A 13480-nucleotide genomic window follows, 5' to 3' on the forward strand; every position below is an offset into this window, starting at 1 on the left:
ATCTTATATTTCAACCTTCCGTGCACGTTTTCAGTCCCTTCTTGGATTTCCCTTCCAAGGATGGTATAGTGAATGCTATTGTGGTCACTCGATGTCATTCCATGCGCAACCTTCTAGTATTTCACACGGCGTGCCGCTGCCGTATTTGCTAAAGTGACGTCAGTATTTGACGTTGCTCCGACCCTCCCTTGGTTGGTCGGCGGATTGTAGGGTGCATTCGATACCTTTACGTTGAGTTCCATTGTGGCTCCCTCCACGTGTCTTCAGCTATGGCACAATACTGACTTCGCGTTTGCACCAATGGAGTACACAAGAGGCGTAGTTCGTTTTATGTGACTAAAATCCTTACCAGATACTCGTCGATCTCATCACTAAATATAAAATACACTCCTGGAAATTGAAATAAGAACACCGTGAATTCATTGTCCTAGGAAGGGGAAACTTTATTGACACATTCCTGGGGTCAGATACATCACATGATTACACTGACAGAACCACAGGCACATAGACACAGGCAACAGAGCATGCACAATGTCGGCACTAGTACAGTGTATATCCACCTTTCGCAGCAATGCAGGCTGCTGTTCTCCCATGGAGACGATCGTAGAGATGCTGGATGTAGTCCTGTGGAACGGCTTGCCATGCCATTTCCACCTGGCGCCTCAGTTGGACCAGCGTTCGTGCTGGACGTGCAGACCGCGTGAGACGACGCTTCATCCAGTCCCAAACATGCTCAATGGGGGACAGATCCCGAGATCTTGCTGGCCAGGGTAGTTGACTTACACCTTCTAGAGCACGTTGGGTGGCACGGGATACATGCGGACGTGCATTGTCCTGTTGGAACAGCAAGTTCCCTTGCCGGTCTAGGAATGGCAGAACGATGGGTTCGATGACGGTTTGGATGTACCGTGCACTATTCAGTGTCCCCTCGACGATCACCAGTGGTGTACGGCCAGTGTAGGAGATCGCTCCCCACACCATGACGCCGGGTGTTGGCCCTGTGTGCGTCGGTCGTATGCAGTCCTGATTGTGGCGCTCACCTGCACGGCGACAAACAGGCATACGACCATCATTGGCACCAAGGCAGAAGCGACTCTCATCGCTGAAGACGGCACGTCTCCAATCGTCCCTCCATTCACGCCTGTCGCGACACCACTGGAGGCGGGCTGCACGATGTTGGGGCGTGAGCGGAAGGCGGCCTAACGGTGTGCGGGACCGTAGCCCGGCTTCATGGAGACGGTTGCGAATGGTCCTCGCCGATACCCCAGGAGCAACAGTGTCCCTAATTTGCTGGGAAGTGGCGGTGCGGTCCCCTACGGCACTGCGTAGGATCCTACGGTCTTGGCGTGCATCCGTGCGTCGCTGCGGTCCGGTCCCAGGTCGACGGGCACGTGCACCTTCCGCCGACCACTGGCGACAACATCGATGTACTGTGGAGACCTCACGCCCCACGTGTTGAGCAATTCGGCGGTACGTCCACCCGGCCTCCCGCATGCCCACTATACGCCCTCGCTCAAAGTCCGTCAACTGCACATACGGTTCACGTCCACGCTGTCGCGGCATGCTACCAGTGTTAAAGACTGCGATGGAGCTCCGTATGCCACGGCAAACTGGCTGACACTGACGGCGGCGGTGCACAAATGCTGCGCAGCTAGCGCCATTCGACGGCCAACACCGCGGTTCCTGGTGTGCCCGCTGTGCCGTGCGTGTGATCATTGCTTGTACAGCCCTCTCGCAGTGTCCGGAGCAAGTATGGTGGGTCTGACACGCCGGTGTCAATGTGTTCTTTTTTCCATTTCCAGGAGTGTACATGGAAACGAGGAAGTAACTCTCCCTTCGGGTTAACATTTCCACACCGATTACGCGTTCTGAACAGTATTGTGATATTTTTGTCACTGTTATGGCCTTGGTAAGAACTATTATAGCTGCCATAGGACGTTGCCTTTGACTACCTGGGCAGTCACTGGCATAATACCGACAGCCATATGAGCTATGAAGAGGCCCATGTGTTATTTACCGAGACAACACAAGTGTGGCCGTCTGAACCTAAGGAAGCTGCGACAGCCGGCACTGTTTCTGCATAACAGAATACGGTCAGAAACAGTCTGAAAAGCTCGTAAGGGTGTTGTGGGGTAGGTTGTGCTGGGGGATAATTGTTTGGGAAAAAAATTCGATACGTAAGCAGCGCAGTCTCGTGCGCTATCATCTACGCTGTGACAACAACTGACACTAATTGTATCTTGCGGGCCTCTTGAATTTGCGCACACAACGGTCTGTTTGGCTGAATTCAAGGCCAATTAACTTGGCATAGCGTATCGAAATTTTTTTCTTCGCATTTATCTCTCAGCATATTCTACCCTGTGACACACTTATAATATTGTCAGACTGTTACTGACCATCCAGTAGATCTCCAAGGGTAACGAGGAAGAGGTCCGATCATCAGTTGATGAGACTGATGGTATGCAAGAACTATTTCTGAATGATTGCGCGAGCACAGTGCGCATGTAAAGTAGTAAAACCAAGCGATGTAGACGTTAAAACTACCACGCTCAATGTCGACAGGATTATAATTTTTTTTTTCTTTGACACAATTACTTTTTTTTGTGACACAATCATAAACGGGTGTCAGCCGACAGTAGCCATCGTCAGATGCCATGGGCGGCATGGCGAACAAGTGTTGAAGCACTGTAAACGGATTAATGCCTGTTCACAAAATGGCACCAGTTTCACCAGAACATGGCCACTGTGCGTGCAGATGGGTTATAATTGTGCCATAAAAAAGGTAATTGTGTCAAAAATAACCTCTTAAACTAAGTCAGCCATTGTCTCTTCAAACGGAATGTCATTTTATCCGTAAACAGAACTGTTTCCGACGTAAAGTTACATTGTTAGGAGATTATTTGCATGTCACCGACACTGACCCAACGATGATACAAGAGATAGTTACCAGGTTCGATTCCATATGGAATGGATGTGCGCAGCGACTGCGTTTGTATAAAACTAATAAAATGTACAACAATCAGTCGCTAGTAATCTGTTTATTGCAGATCTAAACTGTAATCATTTTGCGGCTGTCAACAGTGAGATAATATGCAAGTCAGACCATCATTATTGCTTGTCTGTGCAGATAGCCCCTATTAGAAAGTTCATGTCATTATTTCATTTAACACTCGAATAGAGACACACAAAAATACTGACAAGTCAGACTCAGTCTACGGTCTACAAATGTTCTTCATATATGTAAATGATCTTCCATCTAATATACCACAAGCAGAACTAGTTCTTTTTGCAGACGACTCTAGTATTGTAATCAATATAAGCGTAAATACAGATACAGAAGAAATAGTAAACAATGTTCTTAAAAGTACCATTGATTGATTTTCTGAGAATAGTCTCACCCGATTTTTTTTTTTAAGAAAAAGCACAACATGGTCCGTTCTGCACGTGTAGGGGCACTACACAATGATAACTGTAACACACGATGAGAAAATAATAAGCTGAAAGCTTTGCAATTTTTAAGTGTCCATATTGATGAGAGTTTAAATAGGAAAGATCACATATGGAACTCCTAAAACAACTTATTTTAGCCACATTTGCACTTAGAATCATTACAGATTCTGGGGAGAGATAAAACACAAAGTTGACATATTTTGCATATTTTCATTCTGTAATGTCATACGAAATAATGTTCTGGGGCAACTCATCCTTAAAGAAGAAGGTCTTCATTGTTAAAAAGCGTGCTGTAAGAGTAATAAGTGGTGCTCTCCCACCATTATCTTGTAGAAATGTATTTGAGGAGTTGGACATTCTGACTACTGCTTCACAGTATATGTACTTCCTCATGCAGTTTGTTGTAAATATGCCATTACAGTTCATAAGAAACAATGAGGTGAGTAATTACAATACCAGAAGTAATAAATGACATCAGTTACACCACATTAAGGTGCACAAAATGCTGCAACAAAGCTTTTTGATTACTTAGCCAGTGATATACACTGTCTCACGGATAGCAAGGTAAAATTTCAAAACAATCTAAAGAAGGTTCTCCTTGGAAACTCTTTCTGTTTGTACAGCAATCTGTATTATTGTAATGTGTAAAAGGTGGTGGGTAGTAGGAATCACTACTCACATCTGTATATATTTTAAGAAACAGCTTTATAATTGTTCAACATGTATTTGGAAATTAAGCTGCAATGTGCATGTTCGACATCATTACGATTTATCGCGCAAATGATCAATGGAACATGATACCAACTAACTACACTACTGGACATTAAAATTGCTACACTTCGAAGATGACGTGCTACAGACGCCAAATTTAGCCGACAGGAAGAAGATGCTGTGATATGCAAATGATTAGCTTTTCAGAGCATTCACACAAGGTTGGCGCCGGTGGCGACACCTACAACGTGCTGACATGCGGAAGGTTTCTAACCGATTTCTCATACACAAACAGCAGTTGACCGGCGTTGCCTGGTGAGACGTTGTTGTGATGCCTCGTGTAAGGAGGAAAAATGCGTACAATCACGTTTCCGACTTTGATAAAAGTCGGATTGTAGCCTGTCGCGATTGCGGTTTATCGTATCGTGACATTGCTGCTCGCGTTAGTCGATATCCAATAACTGTTAGCATAACATGGAATCGGTGGGTTCAGGAGGGTAATACGGAACGCCGTGCCGGATCCCAACGGCCTCGTATCACTAGCAGTCAAAATGACAGGCATCTTATCTGGCTGTAACGGATCGTGCAGCCAAGTCTCGATCCCTGAGTCAACAGATGGGGACGTTTGCAAGACAAGAACCATATGCACGAACAGTTCGACGACGTTTGCAGCAGCATGGACTATCAGCTCGGAGACCATGGCTGCGGTTACCCTTGACGTTGCATCACAGACAGGAGCGCCTGTGATGGTGTACCCAACGACGAACCTGGGTGCACGAATGGCAATACGTCTTTTTTTTATGAATTCTTGTTTTGTTTACAGCATCATGATGGTCGCATCCGTGTTTGACGACATCGCGGTGAATACACATTGGAAGTGTGTATTCGTCATCGCCATATTGGCGTATCACCCGGCGTGATGGAATGGGGTCCCACTGGTTACACGTCTCGGTCACCTCTTGTTCGCATTGACTGCACTTTGAACAGTGGACGTTACATTTCAGAGGTGTTACGACCCGTGGCTCTACCCTTCATTCGTATCTTTTATTTTTTATTTAGTGTGCACGTATGTGTGTGTGTGTGTGTGTGTGTGTGTGTGTGTGTGTGTGTGTGTGTGTGTATGTATGTGTGTGTTTGTGAGTCCTTGCTCGTAGAGTATAGTACAATGTACGTACTGTATGATGACGATGATAAGGATTATGATAGAAGGGAGAAGGAGGATACCCCATGCCGGCACATAGCCTGCTCCTTACGAATAGCACCAAGAGGGCCACCAAGCTTAACGTGCCCATCCGACGGACGGGTCACGAAGAACACATGCCCTCACCTCATGAGACACTACTGAGAGGTTTGGTATTTAAATCAGGATCAAACTATGAAGGTCAGGTACTTTACTCCACCACCTATCCTCCCCTTCCCTGCCTAATACTGGCAGTGAAATATTTGTCCAACACCAGGGCTCGAAGCGACTTACCCCTGGCACAAGTGCTACGCCACAGGCATTCATTAGCGACCGGGGACACATAGGCTGCTAGTTGCCAACATCTGGAATGCTAACTCTTCCCTCGGACTTTCACGAACTGTTTAGTTACTAATTGAAATGTATGTTTCTTCACGAGGCTTAAAACTACTAATTCTACCGAATTTACCGTCATTTTTAATCTAGTACCTGATATGTGGGCCTTTTATCTCTTGTCTTTAGATTACCTGCTGATGACAAACTCAAACTAAATTCCCTCCGAACGAATTGAATGTGTAGAGCAAGAGCCCCTACCAACGTATCTTTGTCAATTTGCTATCCCCTTTTTATACACTGCAGACAGGTTACAATATTTTCTTTACCTTTCAACTCAGTATTCACTCGTTCATCACGTCACCTATTTCTTATTTGACGCTTACCAGTTAATACGGTAATTTATTTCACTGAACACGAAATTACCTATTGAAAGGCTACATACAATCTAGTGAACGTATTTTCGGTTTCCGTTTATAGTATTTCATGTACTTTGCTGCCACGAATCCCCAATCACAGTATAGAAGATGAACAGGTGCGCAAAGCTTCTAAATTATGCATTTTGGAAACTATGTTTATTAGACCTTTTCTTCTGTTTTTGATGGTTACTAGTACCTCTCAAAATGTTACACATTTTTTAACCACTGTGAAATGTAAGGGCTCCGTAATCTTAGAAAGTATTCTCAAGACAAGTCATTTGTTGACTATCATTTATACTCCATATATTGACACTAATGAAGGAACAATTTTTAATTTGCACTTTTCAGCGCACATCTAATTAATTAGTTATGAAAGTTTATATTTTCTTTAGAAGATTTTGGTGTCTAAGGAGAAGTATAATTTGTGAAAAAAAATCCATGGAGTGGATCAATTTTAATATATGCCTTGTGAATTTAATTTATCAGATTGAAGAATTTAACCTTTAATTGTTGATCTGATGGTGCCAGAAAGGAATAGTAAACTCAATAACTCAATGAACTCAGAAGAAAAGATAATGTATCTTGTGTAACAGAATCGTCGCCATTGAATGGCTGGTTCAAACCTTGCTAGATGAATATATCTTTTTACTTTTTTAATGCCGTATTTATCAAGAAACTGAAATATTAATTAACAGATACTGAATCATAATTTTAAGTGCTGGCCAAGCGAAAATAAAATTTAATACGATGGTGAATTTTTGTTAAATGAAAGGACGTAAATAGGTTACATCAAGATACTGCTAAATCTTTGGAGAAGTAGAAAAGATTTTGGGTTCGTATTTGATGTTTCACTTGTTTCACCTGTAGTGCATACTCTTATTTTTTTGAGAATAGTAACTGAGAGTGAAAGGATTTTATTTTACTGCAACATAATATGTCCTTAATGGTTAATAAATATAAAATTCAAAAAACTAGAAAATATGCTAATAGCGATATTCAAAACTAACTCTTTCTCTGTATCTACAGCCCAGTGACACAATGGGCTGAATTATTCGTTGCTAGAATTCGTTACTAAACTGCCAATACATTTTAATTAACAGCGCTCGGAAATCTAATCTACAAAGGGAACTTTTTCAAGGGTTCTGCTTTAACAAATTGATATCCGTGCGCTTAGTTTCAAATGATTTAAGCAATGAAGAGAATCTGAGAGGACAGAGCATTAGTTAGTTATCATTGTCAATGGGATGAGACATCCCAGAAGCGGCAACGAGGAAGCACATCGTAGGAAACGCGGACATCAACTGAGAAATTACCTCGCGAGTAATTAATGTAAACGGCTGTTAAGTATTACATCAACCACCGAATGTACTGGCAAAAGGCCATGCAAAAATGCTGGTGATTATTGGAAAGGGATCCAAGTGCCGTTCAATTTCCTAACCAAACGAAGAGAAAAGTTTTGTGTGTATCTTCCTGGTCGGACGTGATTATTAGTAGGAGCCGCCTACTGAAATTGAGGTAAATTATAGGCGAACGGCAACGTTTCGATTGCGCAGCTGCTGACCTTTAGTAGATGTAGCTTTTGTGGTTAGAAATATCGGCAATATTTAGCTCAGAGAAATGGTGCCAGAAGTGCTGGACAGGAACTGGTCCCTTAGACTAAAAATTATCTTATTATTCCCTTATAGGAAAACGACGAGGCAAAGAAAGTATGAATTGGGGGGAGAAGTACAAGATCTCACAGGATCATTGAGCTACAATATGAGCGTATCATTTCTGTAAATGAATTTTATAAATCATTTTAAATAGAACTCCAGAGTGATTTATTAGCAGAATAGAACGTTAGAGCCAATATAATTAAAAAGTGTGGCTTGTAAATTTCATTGAAATTAGTATAATTGATGAAGCCGGAAGTAGAAAGGAAAATTAAGGTCACTTTTATGAATTATGCGTGAGTCAAAAATATTTAAACTGAAAGAAAAAATTCCTCTTAATATTCTTTATTAAGAAAAAGAGGCCACGTTAAATTATTTCAACCTGTTTGTCATAAATACTATGATACAGCCAGCATTCAGTTTATTCTATTGCAGTGTGAAAAACGTCTCAACAGTAATAAAATTCTGCTACCACACCCCAAATTACTCTCAGATTTAGCACTTTTTTTGCATTATTATTTCATCAATTGGACGCTTTCAACATGGGCTCGGTGGGTTTTAATTCACACGTTAATTTCACGCTACAGGAACAATTCGCCAGCAGCAATGCTCGTTTGTTAAAATTGGACAAAAGGAAAATAAAGGAGAAACGAGTAGCGATATTCATGCATGCAAGATTAATATTTCACGCTCCACATGATGCCAAGAAACAATCAAGTTATTAATAAAGCAATTTAATTAATTCTGCTGCGTCAAAAATTAAGAGTATTTATTTTGTTATTCGAGTACTGTATTATTTAATCTGTTATTCTCATAGGAGTCACGAACCTACCGGCCTAAAAGATTATTACGGCAAGGAGAACGGTATTGCTACTGAAAGTTGCTGTAGTTGCAGAGTTCAACCCAATGAGCGTGCGTCGCGGCGTGTTCGGACGCGTTGCGTGATTTTAAAGAAATGGAAACCTGCATACTCACCTACCTACGTCTTAGCCGCTCATCCACGCGCGCTGAGTCAACATACTTTCGTGTAGTCAGTTTCTGAGCGATTGTGTGAATTATTAGGTTGTACATATAACATTTTCACAGCAAATTGTGGGCCACGTAGCGGCTAAGTTAGTAGTCTTTTTATGTCACCATTCTGAAGGTGGCAGGGGTAAAATACAGTGAGCGAAAGGCTATTTAAAATATGTACAGAAACCAGATGGCAGTTATAAGAGTCGAGGGAAATGAAACGGAAGCACTGGTTGGGAAGGGAGTGAAACAGGGTTGTAGCCTCTCCACGATGTTATTCAAGCTGTATATTGAGCAAGCAGTGAAGGAAACAAAAGAAAAATTCGGAGTAGATACTAATATCCATGGAGAAGAAATAAAAACTTTGAGATTCGCCGATCACATTGTAATTCTGTCAGAGAGAGCAAACGACCTGGAATAGCAGCTGAACGGAATGGACAGTGTCTTGAAAGGAGGATATAAGATGAACATCAACAAAAGCAAAACGAGGATAATGGAATGTAGTCGAATTAAGTCGGGTGATGCTGAGGGAATTAGATTAGGAAATGAGACGCTTAAAGTAGTAAAGGAGTTTTGCTATCTGGGGAGCCAAATAACTGATGATGGTCGAAGTAGAGAGGATATAAAATGTAGACTGCCAATGGTAAGGAAAGCGTTTCTGAAGAAGAGTAATTTGTTAACATCGAGTATAGATTTAAGTGTCAGGAAGTCGTTGCTGAAAGTATTTGTATGGAGTGTAGCCATGTATGGAAGTGAAACGTGGACGAGAAGAGAATAGAAGCTTTCGAAATGTGGTGCTACAGAAGAATGCTGAAGATTAGATGGGTAGATCACATAACTGATGAGGAGGTATTGAATAGAATTGGAGAGAAGAGAAATTTGTGGCACAACTTGACTAGGAGAAGGGATCGGTTGATGGGGCATATTCTGAGGCATCAAGGGATCACCAATTTAGTATTGGAGGGAAGCGTGGAGGGTAAAAATCGTAGAGGGAGACCAAGAGATGAATGCACTAAATATATTCAGAAGGATGCAGGTTTCAGTAGGTACTGGGAGATGAAGAAGCTTACACAGGATAGAGTACCATGGAGAGCTACATCAAACCAGTCTCAGGAGTGAAGACCACAAAAACAACAACAATGTCTACATCACATCTACATCTACATATTACTCTGCAAGTCACCGTACGGTGCGTGGTGGAGGGTACGCTGTACCACTACTTGTCATTTCCCCTCCTGTTCCACTCTCAAATAGAGCGCGGGAGTAACGACGGTCTGTACGCCCCCGTATGAGGCCTAATTTCTCTTATCTTATCTTCGTGGTCCTTGCGCGTGATATATGTTGGTGGGAGTAGAATCGTTTGGCAGATGCTTCAAATGCCGGCTCTCTAAATTTTTTCAATAGCTTTTCCCGAAAGGAACACCGCCTCCCCTCCAGGGATTCCCATTTGAGTTCCCGAAGCATCTCCGTAACACCTAAGTTTTGTTCGAACCTACCGGTAACAAATCCAGCCGCGCTCTTCTCAATTGCTTCTAATGTCTTCCTTCAATCCGACCAGATACAGATCCCAAACACTCGAGACGTACTCAAGAACAGGTCGCACCAGCGTCCTATATGCGGTCTCCTTTACACGTGAACCACTCTTTCCTAAGAGTCTCCGAATAAATCGAAGTCCCCCATTTGCCTCTCAACCACAGTTTGCATATGCCCGTTCCACCTCATATCGCTTTCCAACGTTACGCCCCGATAGTTAAGCGAGTTGACTGTGTCAAGCTGGACATTAGTAATACTGTTTCCGGGCGGGTGGAAGTAAAATCGTTTCCTCACATTCGTGCGCGGGACACTAGGCAGTGAGCTAGATTCGTCGTAGATGCAGAGCCCCAGTTGGTTTGGTTAGATCGCTCCAGTGCAGCACAGAGGAGTTTAAAAGCCTATCTTTTCAACTGACGTGTTTATGAATCTCCTCTGCTTTCATTAATTGTTTTCATTTACTCCTTAAAGTCAATGATTCCGCAATTTCTAAATGTGGTTTTCGTTCTGAAAACCTCGCAGCTTTTGGACGAATCAACAGTTAATCTTTACGTAATTTCAACTACTGATTAATGACAGGCACCGTAAAGTCACTGCTTATATCATCTTACGATATGTATTACTGTGGAAAGATGTGTAACGTGTTTTACATTAGAGATCTTACCGAGTTACCTGGATTACGTGACTTTTGACTCCAATATATGGGCACTGCATTACGTAGTCATACTTTCGGTGTATTCACATTATGTTCCCAGTACCTGCTCTAAAAGTTTTGAAGAAGAAGAAAGGTGGTGAGATCGGATTTCGTTCGTCCCATGATTGTAGGTAGCGTTACATTCAGCCTTTGTCCAGTCGGCTTTCGCATTTGAGACCTGTTGGACACGAATTGTCTTACGTAGAATAGATGATCTGTCTCAGCGACCGTAGGTCTGTTGCAGAATAGCAGAAGCTGAAAATACCGCTTCAGATGAAAGGCTTTTTAATTTTGCAGTGCTTACATCTACATCTACATCCATACTCCGCAAGCCACCTGACTGTGTGTGGCGGAGGGTACCTTCAGTACCCATATCGATTCTCTCTTCTATTCCAGTCTCGTGTTGTTCGTGGAAAGAAAGATTGTCGGTATGCCTCTGTGTGGGCTCTAATTTCCCTGATTTTATCCTCATGGTCTCTTCGCGAGATATACGTAGGAGGGAGCAATATACTGCTTGACTCTTCGGTGAAGGTATGTTCTCGAAACTTCAACAAAAGTCCGTACCGGGCTACTGAGCGTCTCTCTTGCAGAGTCTTCCACTGTAGTCTATCTATCATCCCCGTAACGCTTTCGCGGTTATTAAATGATCCTGTAACGAAGCGCGCTGCTCTCCGTTGGATCTTCTCTATCTCTTCTATCAACCCTATCTGGCACAGATCCCACACCGATGAGCAGTATTCAACCAGTGGGCGAACAAGTGTACTGTAACCCACTTCACTTGTTTTCTGAGTGAATTTCCTTTGGCTTCTTCCAATTAATCTCAGTCTGGCATCTGCTTTACCGACGATTGATTTTATATGGTCATTCCATTTTAAATCACTCCTAATGCCTACTCCCAGATAATTTATCGAATTAACTGCCTCCAGTTGATGACCTGCTATATTGTAGCTAAATGATAAAGGATCTTTCTTTCTATGAATTCGGAGCACATTACACTTGTGTACATTGAGACTCAATTGCCATTCCCTGCACCATGTGTCAATTCGTTGCAGACCCTTCTGCATTTCAGTACAATTTTCCAATGTTACAAACTCTTGATATACTACAGCATCATCCGCAAAAAGGGACAGTGAACTTCCGATGTTATCTACAAGGTCATTTATGTATATTGTGAATAGAAACTGTCCTACGACAGTCCCCTGCGGCACACCTGAAATCACTCTTACTTCGGAAGACTTCTCTCCATTGAGAATGACATGCTACTTTCTGTTATTTAGGAACTCTTCAATCCAATCACACAGTTGGTCTGATAGTCCATATGCTCTTACTTTGTTCATTAAACGACTGTGGTGAACTGTATCAAACGCCTTGCGGAAGTCAAGAAACACGCAATCTATCTGGGAACCCGTGCCTATGGCCCTCTGAGTCTCGTGGACGAATAGCGCGAGCTGGGTTTCACATGATCGTCTTTTCCGAAACCCTTGCTAATTCCTACGGAGTAGATTTCTAGTCTCCAGAAAAGTCATTATACTCGAACGTAATACGTGTTCCAAATTCTACAAGTGATCGACGTTAGAGATATAGGTTTATAGTTCTGCACATCTGTTCGACATCCCATCTTGAAAACGGGGATGACCTGTGCCCCTTTCCAGTCTTAGACCATATGCTGACTGGAAGAGAAGCGCGCGTCCAACTAGCTCAGCCATTCACAATCTGAAATAGTGATTTTTCTAAAAAAAAATACGTGGTACTTCTTTGGAAATACTGCTTATCATTCAGACGTAAAATTTCTCACTTTCCAACTATTTTAAAAGTCTCTACGCCTTGCTTCTTCACTCAGTTAACAGAGTTTGAAACTGACTTCATTCTGAGACATTATGACGCAATGAGGCTGCGGCAGGTTCGAATCCTGCCTCGGGCATGGATGTGTGAGATGTCCTTAGGTTAGTTAGGTTTAAGTAGTTCTAAGTTCTAGAGGACTGATGACCACCGATGTTAAGTCCCATAGTGCTCAGAGCCATTTGAACCGATTTTGAAGTGTCCATCGCACACCCCATTAGACACACATTTGCACAGCACTAAAATTTGTTTCAGCTGGCGGTCGCCGGTAAGTGTGCTGCAGCTGCAGTGATTACGATTCGAAATAGGTACGGTAGGTATTGGAGTAGTGAGGTTTCGTTTGCACACTGCAATATGTTCACAAAAAGAAAAAAGAATTTTGGTGACACTCAGTAACTCGTTCATGATCGTTCTTTAATTTTTATGGAGTTACACACTGCCAGATGCGTTCTTCATTCTTTTGAATTTATCAGAGCTAGCAACATCGTTGATCTCTTTAGGGCTTAACTGTTTTACGTGTGTGGTCTGTGATGTTCTACAAGTATGAGCTTGTGAGAAAGAATGACGTAATAGATTTCTAACATTCAACATTTCAACATTCATGTTGAGAAAAGTGTAACTTCTGATTCATTTCAGTTCCTTATTTTGGCGAAATAGTGAC

The sequence above is a fragment of the Schistocerca serialis genome, chromosome 9 (genome assembly GCF_023864345.2).
Source record: "Schistocerca serialis cubense isolate TAMUIC-IGC-003099 chromosome 9, iqSchSeri2.2, whole genome shotgun sequence".
Classification (NCBI taxonomy): Eukaryota; Metazoa; Arthropoda; class Insecta; order Orthoptera; family Acrididae; genus Schistocerca; species Schistocerca serialis.